Below are 10,705 nucleotides of genomic sequence, written 5' to 3'. Positions count from 1 at the left end.
GTCCCCTGCATGGGGCTGAGCTGAAAGTAAAATAAAATGACGCAGTCTTTGTCCATGAATTGCAGAGGCTGAAGTAAGCTGAAAATACTCATAGCTAGATATGCTCCCTAGTCCAGGGGTAGGCAACCTTGGCTCTTTTATGACTCGTGGACTTCAACTCCCAGAATTCCTGAGCCAGCCATGCTGAGGGGAAAGGGAGAGGTTTCCAAGCTGAGCCATGACTGGCTCAGGAATTCTGGGAGTTGAAGTCCACAAGTCATAAAAGAGCCAAGGTTGCCCACCCCTACCCTAGTCGATTCATTCCTTGAGTACGTTGCCAAGTATTTATTCTGTATACCTTGAGAATTGCATTAAGTATGAATTTTGTTACTTGTTGCAAAAAATATATATAAAGAAATTTGGAAAGTGTCTTTCAATGGAATTAAAACTCCAAAGGGTGTGCTTGTCCTTTATTCCCTTCACATTCATGTTTTAGGAATATAGATGATTATTTTTATGGAGGGTTTGTTTGTTTTTTTCCAATTCAGAGATGCATTTCAGATTATAGGTAATCCTCGACTTACAACTGTTCATTTAGTGACCGTTCAAAGTTACGACATCGCTGAAAAAAAGTGACTTCATGACCGTTGCAGCATCCCCATGGTCATGTGATCAAAATTTGGATGCCTGGCGAACAGTTTGTATTTATGACTGTTGCTGTGTCCCAAGGTCATGTGATCCCCTTTTGTGACCTCCCGATGAGCAAAGTCAATGGGGAAACCAGATTCACTAACTTAACAACTGCAGTGATTCACTTAACAACAGTGGCAAGGAAAGTCGTAAAATGGGGCAAAATTCATTGAACAACTGTCTCGCTAAAAATTTTGGAGCCCAGTTGTAGTCCTAAGTCGAGCACTACCTGTACACTTTGGTTCTAGCTTGTTAAGGAGAAACTTCCTAACAGTGAGGACAATTAACCAGTGGAACAGCTTGCCTCCAGAAATTGTGGGCTCTCCATCACTGGAGATGTTGAGACTCTAGAAAGAGTACAGAGAAGAGCAACAAAGATGATTAGGGGACTGGAGGCTAAAACATATAAGGAACGGTTGCTGGAATTGGGTATGTCTAGTTTAATGAAGAGAAGGACGAGGGGGGACATGATAGCAGTGTTCCAATATCTCAGGGGCTACCACAAAGAAGAGGGAGTCAAGCTATTTTCCAAAGCGCCTAAAGGCAGGACAAGAAGCAACGGATGGAACCTAACCAAAGAGAGAAGCAACCTAGAACTAAGGAGAAACTTCCTGACAGAACAATTAACCAGTGGAACAGCCTGCCTCCAGAAGTGGTGAATGCACCAAATGGAAGTTTTTAAGAAGGAACTGGACAGCCATTTGTCCGAAATGGTATAGGGTTTCCTGCCTGAGCAGGGGGTTGGACTAGATGACCTCCAAGGTCCCTTCCAACTTTATCATCATCATCATCATTATTATTATTATTTTATTCTGTTTTTGTCAGTGCGAAATTAAGAATTGCCGTTATTACTATTGCTCAAGCACTGCTTCCACTGAGTCACATGTATTATGCTAATGTTCATTTTTTCCCAATCTGGAGAGATCATTTTGAACAATCTTTGTCGTTTTTAAGCTGTCCCCACCCTAAGCGATTTACTACAATCTAGAAATTTAACCCTCTTTGCTCATTCCTAGCCCGTGTTTTTATGAAATAATTAGAAAATGTCACTTTTTAAAAAAGACCTTTGGGAAAGACTCTTTAAAAACTGCTATTTAATGCTATGTTATTGTTTACTCTTTAACCTCAATGATCTATAAGGGGGGGACCTTTGTATATACGCTGGACTGCTAAGTTTCATTATTGATATATCCCCCCATAAGTCAGATAATTTATCTTGAATCTGCATGCCGATCAAACATATCTGTGTTTCTCAAAACAGGGTATTAATATCCTGGTTTCAGGACTTTTAACATCTTTAGTGATGGATGGGAGTGCACTACCCCAGATGGATCAGGTGTGCAACTTGGGGTGGAATAGGGTGTCTGGACTTGTGACTCCTGCTCAATGAATGGCTAAGAGAGCCTTTGTGCAATTTTGTGTTGTGTGCCATGTTGCCATGTTTCCTGGATCAGGAGTCCCTGACATCATTCATTCAAGTCCTAGTCATCTCCAGTTGGACTACTGCAATATGTTCTGCGCAGGATTACCCTTCTAGAATTATCCAGAAGCTTCAGCTGGTACAGAAGGCAGCCATGTGGGCAATTCTTGAGGCCCCGATGGTGGCCCATGTTACACTGCCATTCCGTATGCAATGGATGGAAACTAATCAAGGAGAGAAGCAACCTAGAACTAAGGAGAAATTTCCTGACAGTTGGAACAATTAACTGGTGGAACAACTTGCCTCTGGAAGCGGTGAATGCTCCAACACTGGAAATTTTTAAGAAGAGATTGGACAGCCATTTGTCTGAAATGGTCCCTGAGCAGGGAGTTGGACTAGAAGACCTCCAAGGTCCCTTCCAACTCTTGTTATTCTGTTCTGTTCCGTGAGCTGCACTGGTTGCCAGTTTGCTTCCAGGTTTGATTCACAGTTTTGTTGATCAATTTTGAAGCACTTGATATCATGGCATTATTTGAAAAACTATCTCATCCCGCTGGGATTAGCCTGCTCCACCCAGGCCAGAAGAGGCATGCTGCAGACCGCATTGGTCAAGGAATTTCAGCTAGCACGGTCCAGGGGACAGGTATTTTCTGTCTTGACGACGCCTACCCTCTGGAACATCATGCTTCTCGAAGTGAGATCCACAGCCACCTTCTGGGACTTCCAAAAGGGCTTGAAAAAGCTGACTCTGCCAACTGGCTTGGGATCCAAATGGGGGAGCCACAACTTGGGGGTGGTTAGTGCAGTGGTTCTCAACCTTTTTAATGCCACGACCCCAACCGGTCGTAAGTTGAGAACTAAACCGGTCGTAAGTTGAGGACTAAACCGGTCGTAAGTCGAGGACTACCCAACCGGTCGTAAGTCGAGGACTTTCCCTGCCCGGGAGCGCCATGCATGCGTGGTTCCGCCCCCTGCACCGGCCGAGGTGTAGCTGGCAAGCGGCAGAGACGGAGCAGGCCGACCACCAGCTGGCCCAGCCCAAGGGAGGTAAGGCACCCGCCGGAAAAGGGGGGAAAAATGGCGGGGAAAAAAATGGCGGACAAAAAAAATGGCGGACAGCCTTGCTTGGCGACCCCCGTGAAATGGTCGATCGACCCCAAATGGGGTCCCGACCCACAGGTTGAGAACCACTGGGTTAGTGGATTAGAGACAGATTCCACCTCTTCCCCATATGCCCTTTGCTCCCTCCTTCCATTTTGCTTAATTGACATTTTAATGACATTTTAAATTTATGGTTTTATTTATTGTTTTAAGTGTTTTCGTGGCATTTTATGGTAAGGCGCCCAGAGTTGTCTCAGTGAGATAGGTGGCATAGAAGTTTATAAAATAAATAAAACAAATATTTGTGCCCTGATTTGACATTTGCTATAGTGCTTAACAAATGAGTCAGTCTCTCTTTTTGCTTTATGTCTGTGTGTATGTTTATGTGTGTATTTCCTTGTACTCAAGTGTTGGGAGAGAAGAATGCTATTGGGTACTCGTTAGCGAAATCCCAAATGAGATATATGTTTGTTGCCTAATCAGACTGTTATTAGTTGTTAGCTATATCCTCAAGGAGGCAAAGAGGAAGAGTAAAAGGAAGGTTCTTTGAAGTCCTTGAGAATATAATTACCACCACCCTGACTACACAACTAACAAGAATTTCCTTTGGGATTTCACAAACAAATTAAAAAAAAAGTGAGTCATGTTTTGGCTACGACAAAACCTAAGTAACTATAACAGAATAACAGAGTTGGAAGGAATCTTGGAGTCCATGGAGATTCTCAGTGATCCAGGTCATAGCTGTCCCAAAGATGCTTTTTCACGAGGCAACTGGACTGCCTTATTGTTCTTTGAAGACAGACGTTTTGCTTCTTGGATGAGAAGCAAAACGTCTTCAAAGAAAAACACGAAAACCCAATTGTCTCGTGAAAAAGCATCTTTGGGACAAGGGACCTTGGAGGTCATCTAGTCCAACCCCCTGCTCAGGCAGGAAACCCTATACCATTTCAGACAAATGGCTGTCCAGTCTCTTCTTGAAAACTTCCAGTGTTGGAGGATTCACCGTTTCTGGAGGGAGGTTGTTCCACTGGTTAATTGTTCTAACTGTCAGGAAATGACAGGTGAGAAAAATAAGAGATGGTTAAAGGGCCCTATAAAAACTACGTTTGGTTGGAATCACCTCATGATTTTTCTCGCTTCCTGCAGGACAAGCCATATGTCTAAATAAATGTAGTTTTAATAGTATTTGTGTATATATGACTGTGTTGTTCTGCATTATTTCCAAGACTTGGAAGAGGGTAAAAAACCCTCTCTGATAACAACAAACAAAAAGGACTTATTTAAAAATAAATGGTTTGCCCGGAGAAAGTATGAAATGAAATATTTGTATGTGAAATGGTTTTTGCAAGCAGTTACAATGGAGGTGAATGAGTTAATTGCTGATATGTAAATGTTTGTGTGTTAGCCCTCAAACCCCACCCCAATCCCCACCCCTGTCCCAGGCTGTGAAAGAAACAGTAAACTGCAGATTTTATTGTTGTAAAAGTAAGTGGAAAAGCAATAGCAAGTGTTTGCATGAGAAGAGTCCCATGGAGGATGTGTGAGAGAATTTATGGAAAATGCATGTGAAGGAGAGAAAACTATTTTTTTAGTGGTGAGATTTTTGTAAAATTTCTTTTTTTTCTCCTGTCTCTTCCCTCGTCCCCCCGTTGCTTTAAGAGCAAGAGAGACAGAAAAAAGAGGGTGGGGCTGCTCATTGTAGCTTTTCTCTCTCTCTCTGCTTAGAATTCTGGTTTGAGGAAGGCGGGTGGATGTGAAATTTAATGCCCCCTTTTGCAGTTTCAGCTTGCAATATATATATATATTAAACGAATAAAACCGAGCACCAAGAGAAGTAAAATATAAAAGTTTAAAAATTTACTGAGCCAAGCTTTCGTCAGAACCCGTCTGACATCATCAGGGCGTTAAAACAGCAGTCTGGGAGAAACCCTTATAAAGTGTATGTGTCAATTGCTTGCATCCGGCTTCTGCTACGCGTCATCGGACCCAGCTGCTCCTGCCGTGCTAGAGGCAAGGTGCCTACTCCCGTGTAGGGGGTCCCTTTAAGTATTTCAACAACTTCCTCCACTCCCGTCCTCCAGGTGGGCGTAGCCCTTTCTATTCCCCCCGTCCGAAGCGTGCTGGTTCCTTTCTTCCTTCCAGCACGCTTCGGACGGGGGGAATAGAAAGGGCTATGCCCACCTGGAGGACGGGAGTGGAGGAAGTTGTTGAAACACTTAAAGGGACCCCCTACACGGGAGTAGGCACCTTGCCTCTAGCACGGCAGGAGCAGCTGGGTCCGATGACGCGTAGCAGAAGCCGGATGCAAGCAATTGACACATACACTTTATAAGGGTTTCTCCCAGACTGCTGTTTTAACTTTGGGGAAATTTTTGAGTTTTAAATTGTTTAGTTAGACCAGGGGTCAGCCACCTTAAACACTCGAAGAGCCATTTGGACCCGTTTCCCACAGAAAACACTGGGAGCCACAAAACATTTTGACATCTAAAATGAAGATAACACTGCATATATCATTTTTTACCTTTGTGCTATGTATAAAAAAACTATAGTGTGTTGCATTTATGAAATCAATGAACTGCTACAAAGAAAACAAATTTTTATTTCTGCATGCAACAAAAACATTTTAAACTCCCAAAAAAAGACGCTGGGTCGAAGGTTACTTTCAAATAAAATACTCAATGTCTATTTGAGTCCTCCTCATATTTATGAAATAAAAAGCCGGTGCAAACTGTAAAAACTGCAAATAGAAAAATAGAAAAGAAAAAAATTGTGTGTGTGTGGGGGGGAGAAAATGACAGGAGGGGAAAAAAACCTTTCTCCTTCATCCCAACAGGGAAAAATAATTTTAGTAGCTTATCTACCATCTTTAAATACAGCGTAATTATCCCCATACCTCATCTCTTAATTTTAAAAAAATCAAAATATTTAATTAAACATTCTGTACTAAAAGTCCAGTAAGGACAACCACATATATTCATATTCTCTCTCTCTCTCTCTCTCTCTCTCTCTCTCTCTCTCTCTCTCTCTCTCTCTCTCTCTTTCCCTTTCTCTCCCTTCTCTCTCTCTCTCTTTCCCTTTCTCTCCCTCCCTCCCTCTCCCCCTCTCCCTCCCTCCCTTTTTCCCTCCCTCCCTTTCTCTCTCCCTCCCCCTCTCTCTCCCTCCCTCTCCCTCCCTTTCTCTCTCTCTCTCCCTCCCTCTCTTGCTTTCTGCCCTTGGTCTACCAGTACTCTTCCTCCACTCAGTGTGTTTGTGTGTTTGTGTTTGTGTGTGTGTGAGAGAGAGAGACAGAGAGAGGGACAGAGACAGAGACAGGCACTTGCGCTTCCCTTCTCTGTCTCTCTCTCTTTCCCTCTCTCCCCCTCCCTCTCTATCTTTCTGCCCTTGCTCTGCCAGTCCTCTTCCCCCACTCAGTGTGTTTGTGTGTGTGTATGTGAGAGAGAGAGAGAGAGGAAGAGGCACTTGCGCTTCCTTTCTCTCTCTCTTTCCCTCTCTCCTCCTCCCTCTCCCTCTCTATCTTTCTGCCCTTGCTCTGCCAGTCCTCTTCCCCCACTCAGTGTGTTTGTGTGTGTGTGTGAGAGAGAGAGAGAGAGAGAGAGGCACTTGCGCTCCCCCCCTCTCTCTCAGGAGAGGGGCCTTTAAGGCTTCAGACCTTCTGGACCTCCATCTTCTTGCAGGTTCCAACCAACTGCTTTGTATCTCGCCGAGGTCCCCGGGCTGTCAAAATAGCTGCGATCGGAATACGCAGATAAAGCAGTGTTACGCCGGCATTGAAGGCAAGCAGAGGCAGCTGACAGCGTCTAGTCCTCCAAACAGAAAATTAAAAACAAAATTCCAAATTCATTACTTGAAAAGGGAGGAAGCCAAGAAGCTATCTTGAAACGAAAAATGGCCAAATATATAGACACATAAAAACAAAACACATACATCAATTTGGGGTTTGAGGCCAAAACAGGCCTCCCCTTTTAATTAAAAGGGAGGGGAACATTTATGGTTGCTTCCAATTTTTTCCCAGCAACTTCAAAAGACAGTGAGGAAAGAGTAAAAGGAATATTGAACCTGGGGCCATTTGCAGGTGTGAAGGGGGAGGGGAAAACTAGCAGCCCCCTCTCCTCACAAAGGAGAATTGAATAGTCCAGGGCTTTTCAACCAGTGGTACGGGTACCACCTGTGGTACATTGGCACCTGGCAGATGGTACGCGACCATCCCAGAAAAGTGGTAGTGAGGGAGGGGAATGAGCTGAACTGGTGGCAGCACCGCACAAGCCTGAGCGAGAGATGGCTGGAGCTTTAGGACTGTCAGGGCTCAGTGGAAGCGACAGGATCAGCGCTTCTTCGGGATTGTCAGGGCTCAGTGGAAGCACCAGGATCAGCGCCAGGCTCCAGCTGGAGCTCGGCGCTGATCCTGGTGCTTCTGCTGAGCCCAGAAGAAGAGCCGATCAGCTGGAATGTTTTCAGCCTCTCCAGGGTCTTGTGATTTACATTCAGATGCTTGGCAACTGATTCATATTTATGACAGTCACAGTGTCCCAGGATCATGTGAAGTGACCAAAACCTGCTGCAACCACACAACAGACGGGGGGGGGGGGGAATAAAAACCAAACACCCCCACCCCACCCCCACTGCCAATCCTCAACAGAAATGCTCACAACAATGGAAACCTCGGACAGGAGGAAGAGCGCCGCCGGGTGGGCAGGCAGGTGTCTTGCTCGGCTGTGACTTGGGGGGCACTTTTTTCAGAGCCATTGTAACTTTGAACAGTCACTAAGCGAACTGTTGTAAGTTGGGGACTACCTGTACTTCATCACTTTTTTCCTTTTAATTTGTTTCTTTAAAGTACTCTGACGATATTCCCATTTTTATTTTTATTTTTTCATTTCAAGATAGTTTCTCGGCTTCCTCCCTTTTCAAATAATGAATTTGGAATTTTGTTTTTAATTTTATGTTTGGAGGACTAGTCGGAGAGATCAACCTCCTGCCTTATTCCAAAATTACCAAAACCTCTGCAAAAAAAATTACATTCCAATTTAATTACTTTCCTTAAATCACTCTAACCTGTATTAGAAGACAGTTTCTTGGCTTCCTCTTTTCTTACATTTATTCATTTATTTTTTATTTCTTATCTATAGAAGACTCGTCGGAGAGATCAACCTCCTGCCTTATTCCAAAATTACCAAAACCTCTGCAAAAAAAATTACATTTCAATTTAATTACTTTCCTTAAATCACTCTAACCTGTATTAGAAGACTGTTTCTTGGCTTCCTCTTTTCTTACATTTATTCATTTATTTTTTATTTCTTATCTATAGAAGACTAGTCAGAGAGATCAACCTCCTGCCTTATTCCAGGATTACCAAAGCATTTTTTTTTTTTTACTCACCAAGGCGTCTGTTGCAATTTTTCCCACGGATCCTACTGCCAATGATGAAGCACAGGAGTCTTCCAGGTAAAACACCTAGGAGCGCTCTAAGACTCATGCTTCAGTCGTCGTCGGTTTTGTCCTGCTGAGAATTGAAGGCTCGCTGGGACCTTAACAGGGGTCTCCAGATGTGGGGGGAGAGCCGGTGTGACTTCCACCACGTTGGGGGCGTTTGTAAGGTTTTCCACTTAGCCTCACAATTGTTCCAGCGTTACTCAGGAATTTAAAAGAGCCAAAGAAACTCCTGAGCCGAGGTTTCAGCAAGCAAACAACTTTTATTTTGATCAAAATAGAGTTGGGTGACCCCATCTCTCTTCCTGGCTGGTAGAGAGATGAAGGCAACAACCAGGAAAGATGTCTTCCACCTTTTATACCTTTTCAGAACAAAGAGATCAGGTCTTGGTACCAGGCATAAGATAGCACAAAAAAACAATTCTAGATTATCATACACAGCAACCCAGGTTCCATCCATAACTCCTTTTCCCCCTCCCCTTACCGTGCTCTTTTCATGTAAGCAATCACCTGTACCTAAAGCATGAAACATTTGCTTTTATATAACTAATTTCCCAATATAAAGCACCTACAAAGCTGCTTGCACATAAACAAAGATATATATATAAACAAAGATATATACATATGTTTATATATACAATGATTACAAAATATCACTACTAATATCAATATTACTAATATCAAACTTAAGCATAATAAAATCCCTTCAGTAGGACAAGAAGCAATGGATGACAACTGATCAAGGAGAGAAGCAAACTAGAACTAAGGAGAAATTTCCTGACACAATTAATTAGTGAAAGATTTGCTTTCAGAACTTGCGAGTGCTGCAACACTGGAACTTTTTAAGAAGAGATTGGACAACCATTTGTCTGAAATGGTATAGGGTTTCATGCCTGAGCAGGGGGGTTGGTCTACTCTAGATGACCTCCAAAGTCCCTTCCACCTCTGTTACAGGTAGTCCTCAACTTGCGAGCGCAACTGAACCTAAAATTTCTGTTGTTAAGTGAGCCATTTGTTGTTGTTTTTTATTGAAAATTTTATAACATTTTACAATATAAATCCCCACCTCAAAACCCACCCTTCCGCCCCCCTCCCTCCCCCCCCACTTCCCAGAGCCAATCACAGGAATAATAACAAAATAATCATACTCTAAATAATTTTAAACAACTATAAAAATAACAAATCTATAATCTCCTTTAACTCTATCTGAAAACTGTTAAAATAACAAATCTGTAACCTCCTTTAACTCTCTTTTCAACAGATATATAATTAATAAACACAATAATAATAATATCATATTAGCAGTTAAAGTTAAAAATAAGTAAACAATTATGTCATTTAAACAACAGTAATACTCTAGAATTCAGTTAAGATTCAATTAAACACCATAATATTAATATCATGTTAAGAAGTAAAAAATAAAACTAAATCATTTAAGCAACAATAACACTCTGAACATCACTAAAAAAAACCCCACTCTTTTAAACCCATATCCAATCATTAAACACACTAATAATAACATCATACTAACAATTGAAAATAATAATAAGTAAACTGTTATAACATTTAAACAGCAATAATGATCTAAAATTCATAATCTACTCTATTATTAACATAATAAATTGCTCCCTAAACAAGCGAGCCATTTGTTAAGTGGATTTTACCCCATTATACGACCTTTCTTGCCATGGTGGTTAAGTGAATCACTGCAGTCGATAAGCCAACAACCCAGCGGTGAAGTGAATCTGGCTTCCCCCATTGACTTTGCTTGTCAGAAGGCTGCAACTGAGGATCACCTGACCTTGGCACACAGCAACGGTTCACAAATAGGAGCCAGTTGCGCAGCTTCTGAATTTTGATCCCGCAACCGCGGGGGGATGCAGCAAAGGCAGTGAGTGTGAAAAAACAACGGTCATCGGTCACAACGTTTCCGTGCCGTCGTAACTTTGAACGGTCACTAAATGAACCGTGGTAAGTCGACGACTCCCTGGCACCAGTGTTTCTCAACCTTGACAATTTTAAGGCATGTGGACTTCAACTCCCAGAATTCCACAGCCAGCAATGCTGGCTGTGGAATTCTGGGAGTTG

Source organism: Protobothrops mucrosquamatus, unplaced genomic scaffold (assembly GCF_001527695.2).
Source record: "Protobothrops mucrosquamatus isolate PMUCROS unplaced genomic scaffold, P.Mucros_1.0 scaffold3820, whole genome shotgun sequence".
NCBI classification, from domain to species: domain Eukaryota; kingdom Metazoa; phylum Chordata; class Lepidosauria; order Squamata; family Viperidae; genus Protobothrops; species Protobothrops mucrosquamatus.
The sequence above is the reverse complement of the archived record's forward strand: the minus strand, read 5'-3'. Positions refer to the sequence as shown.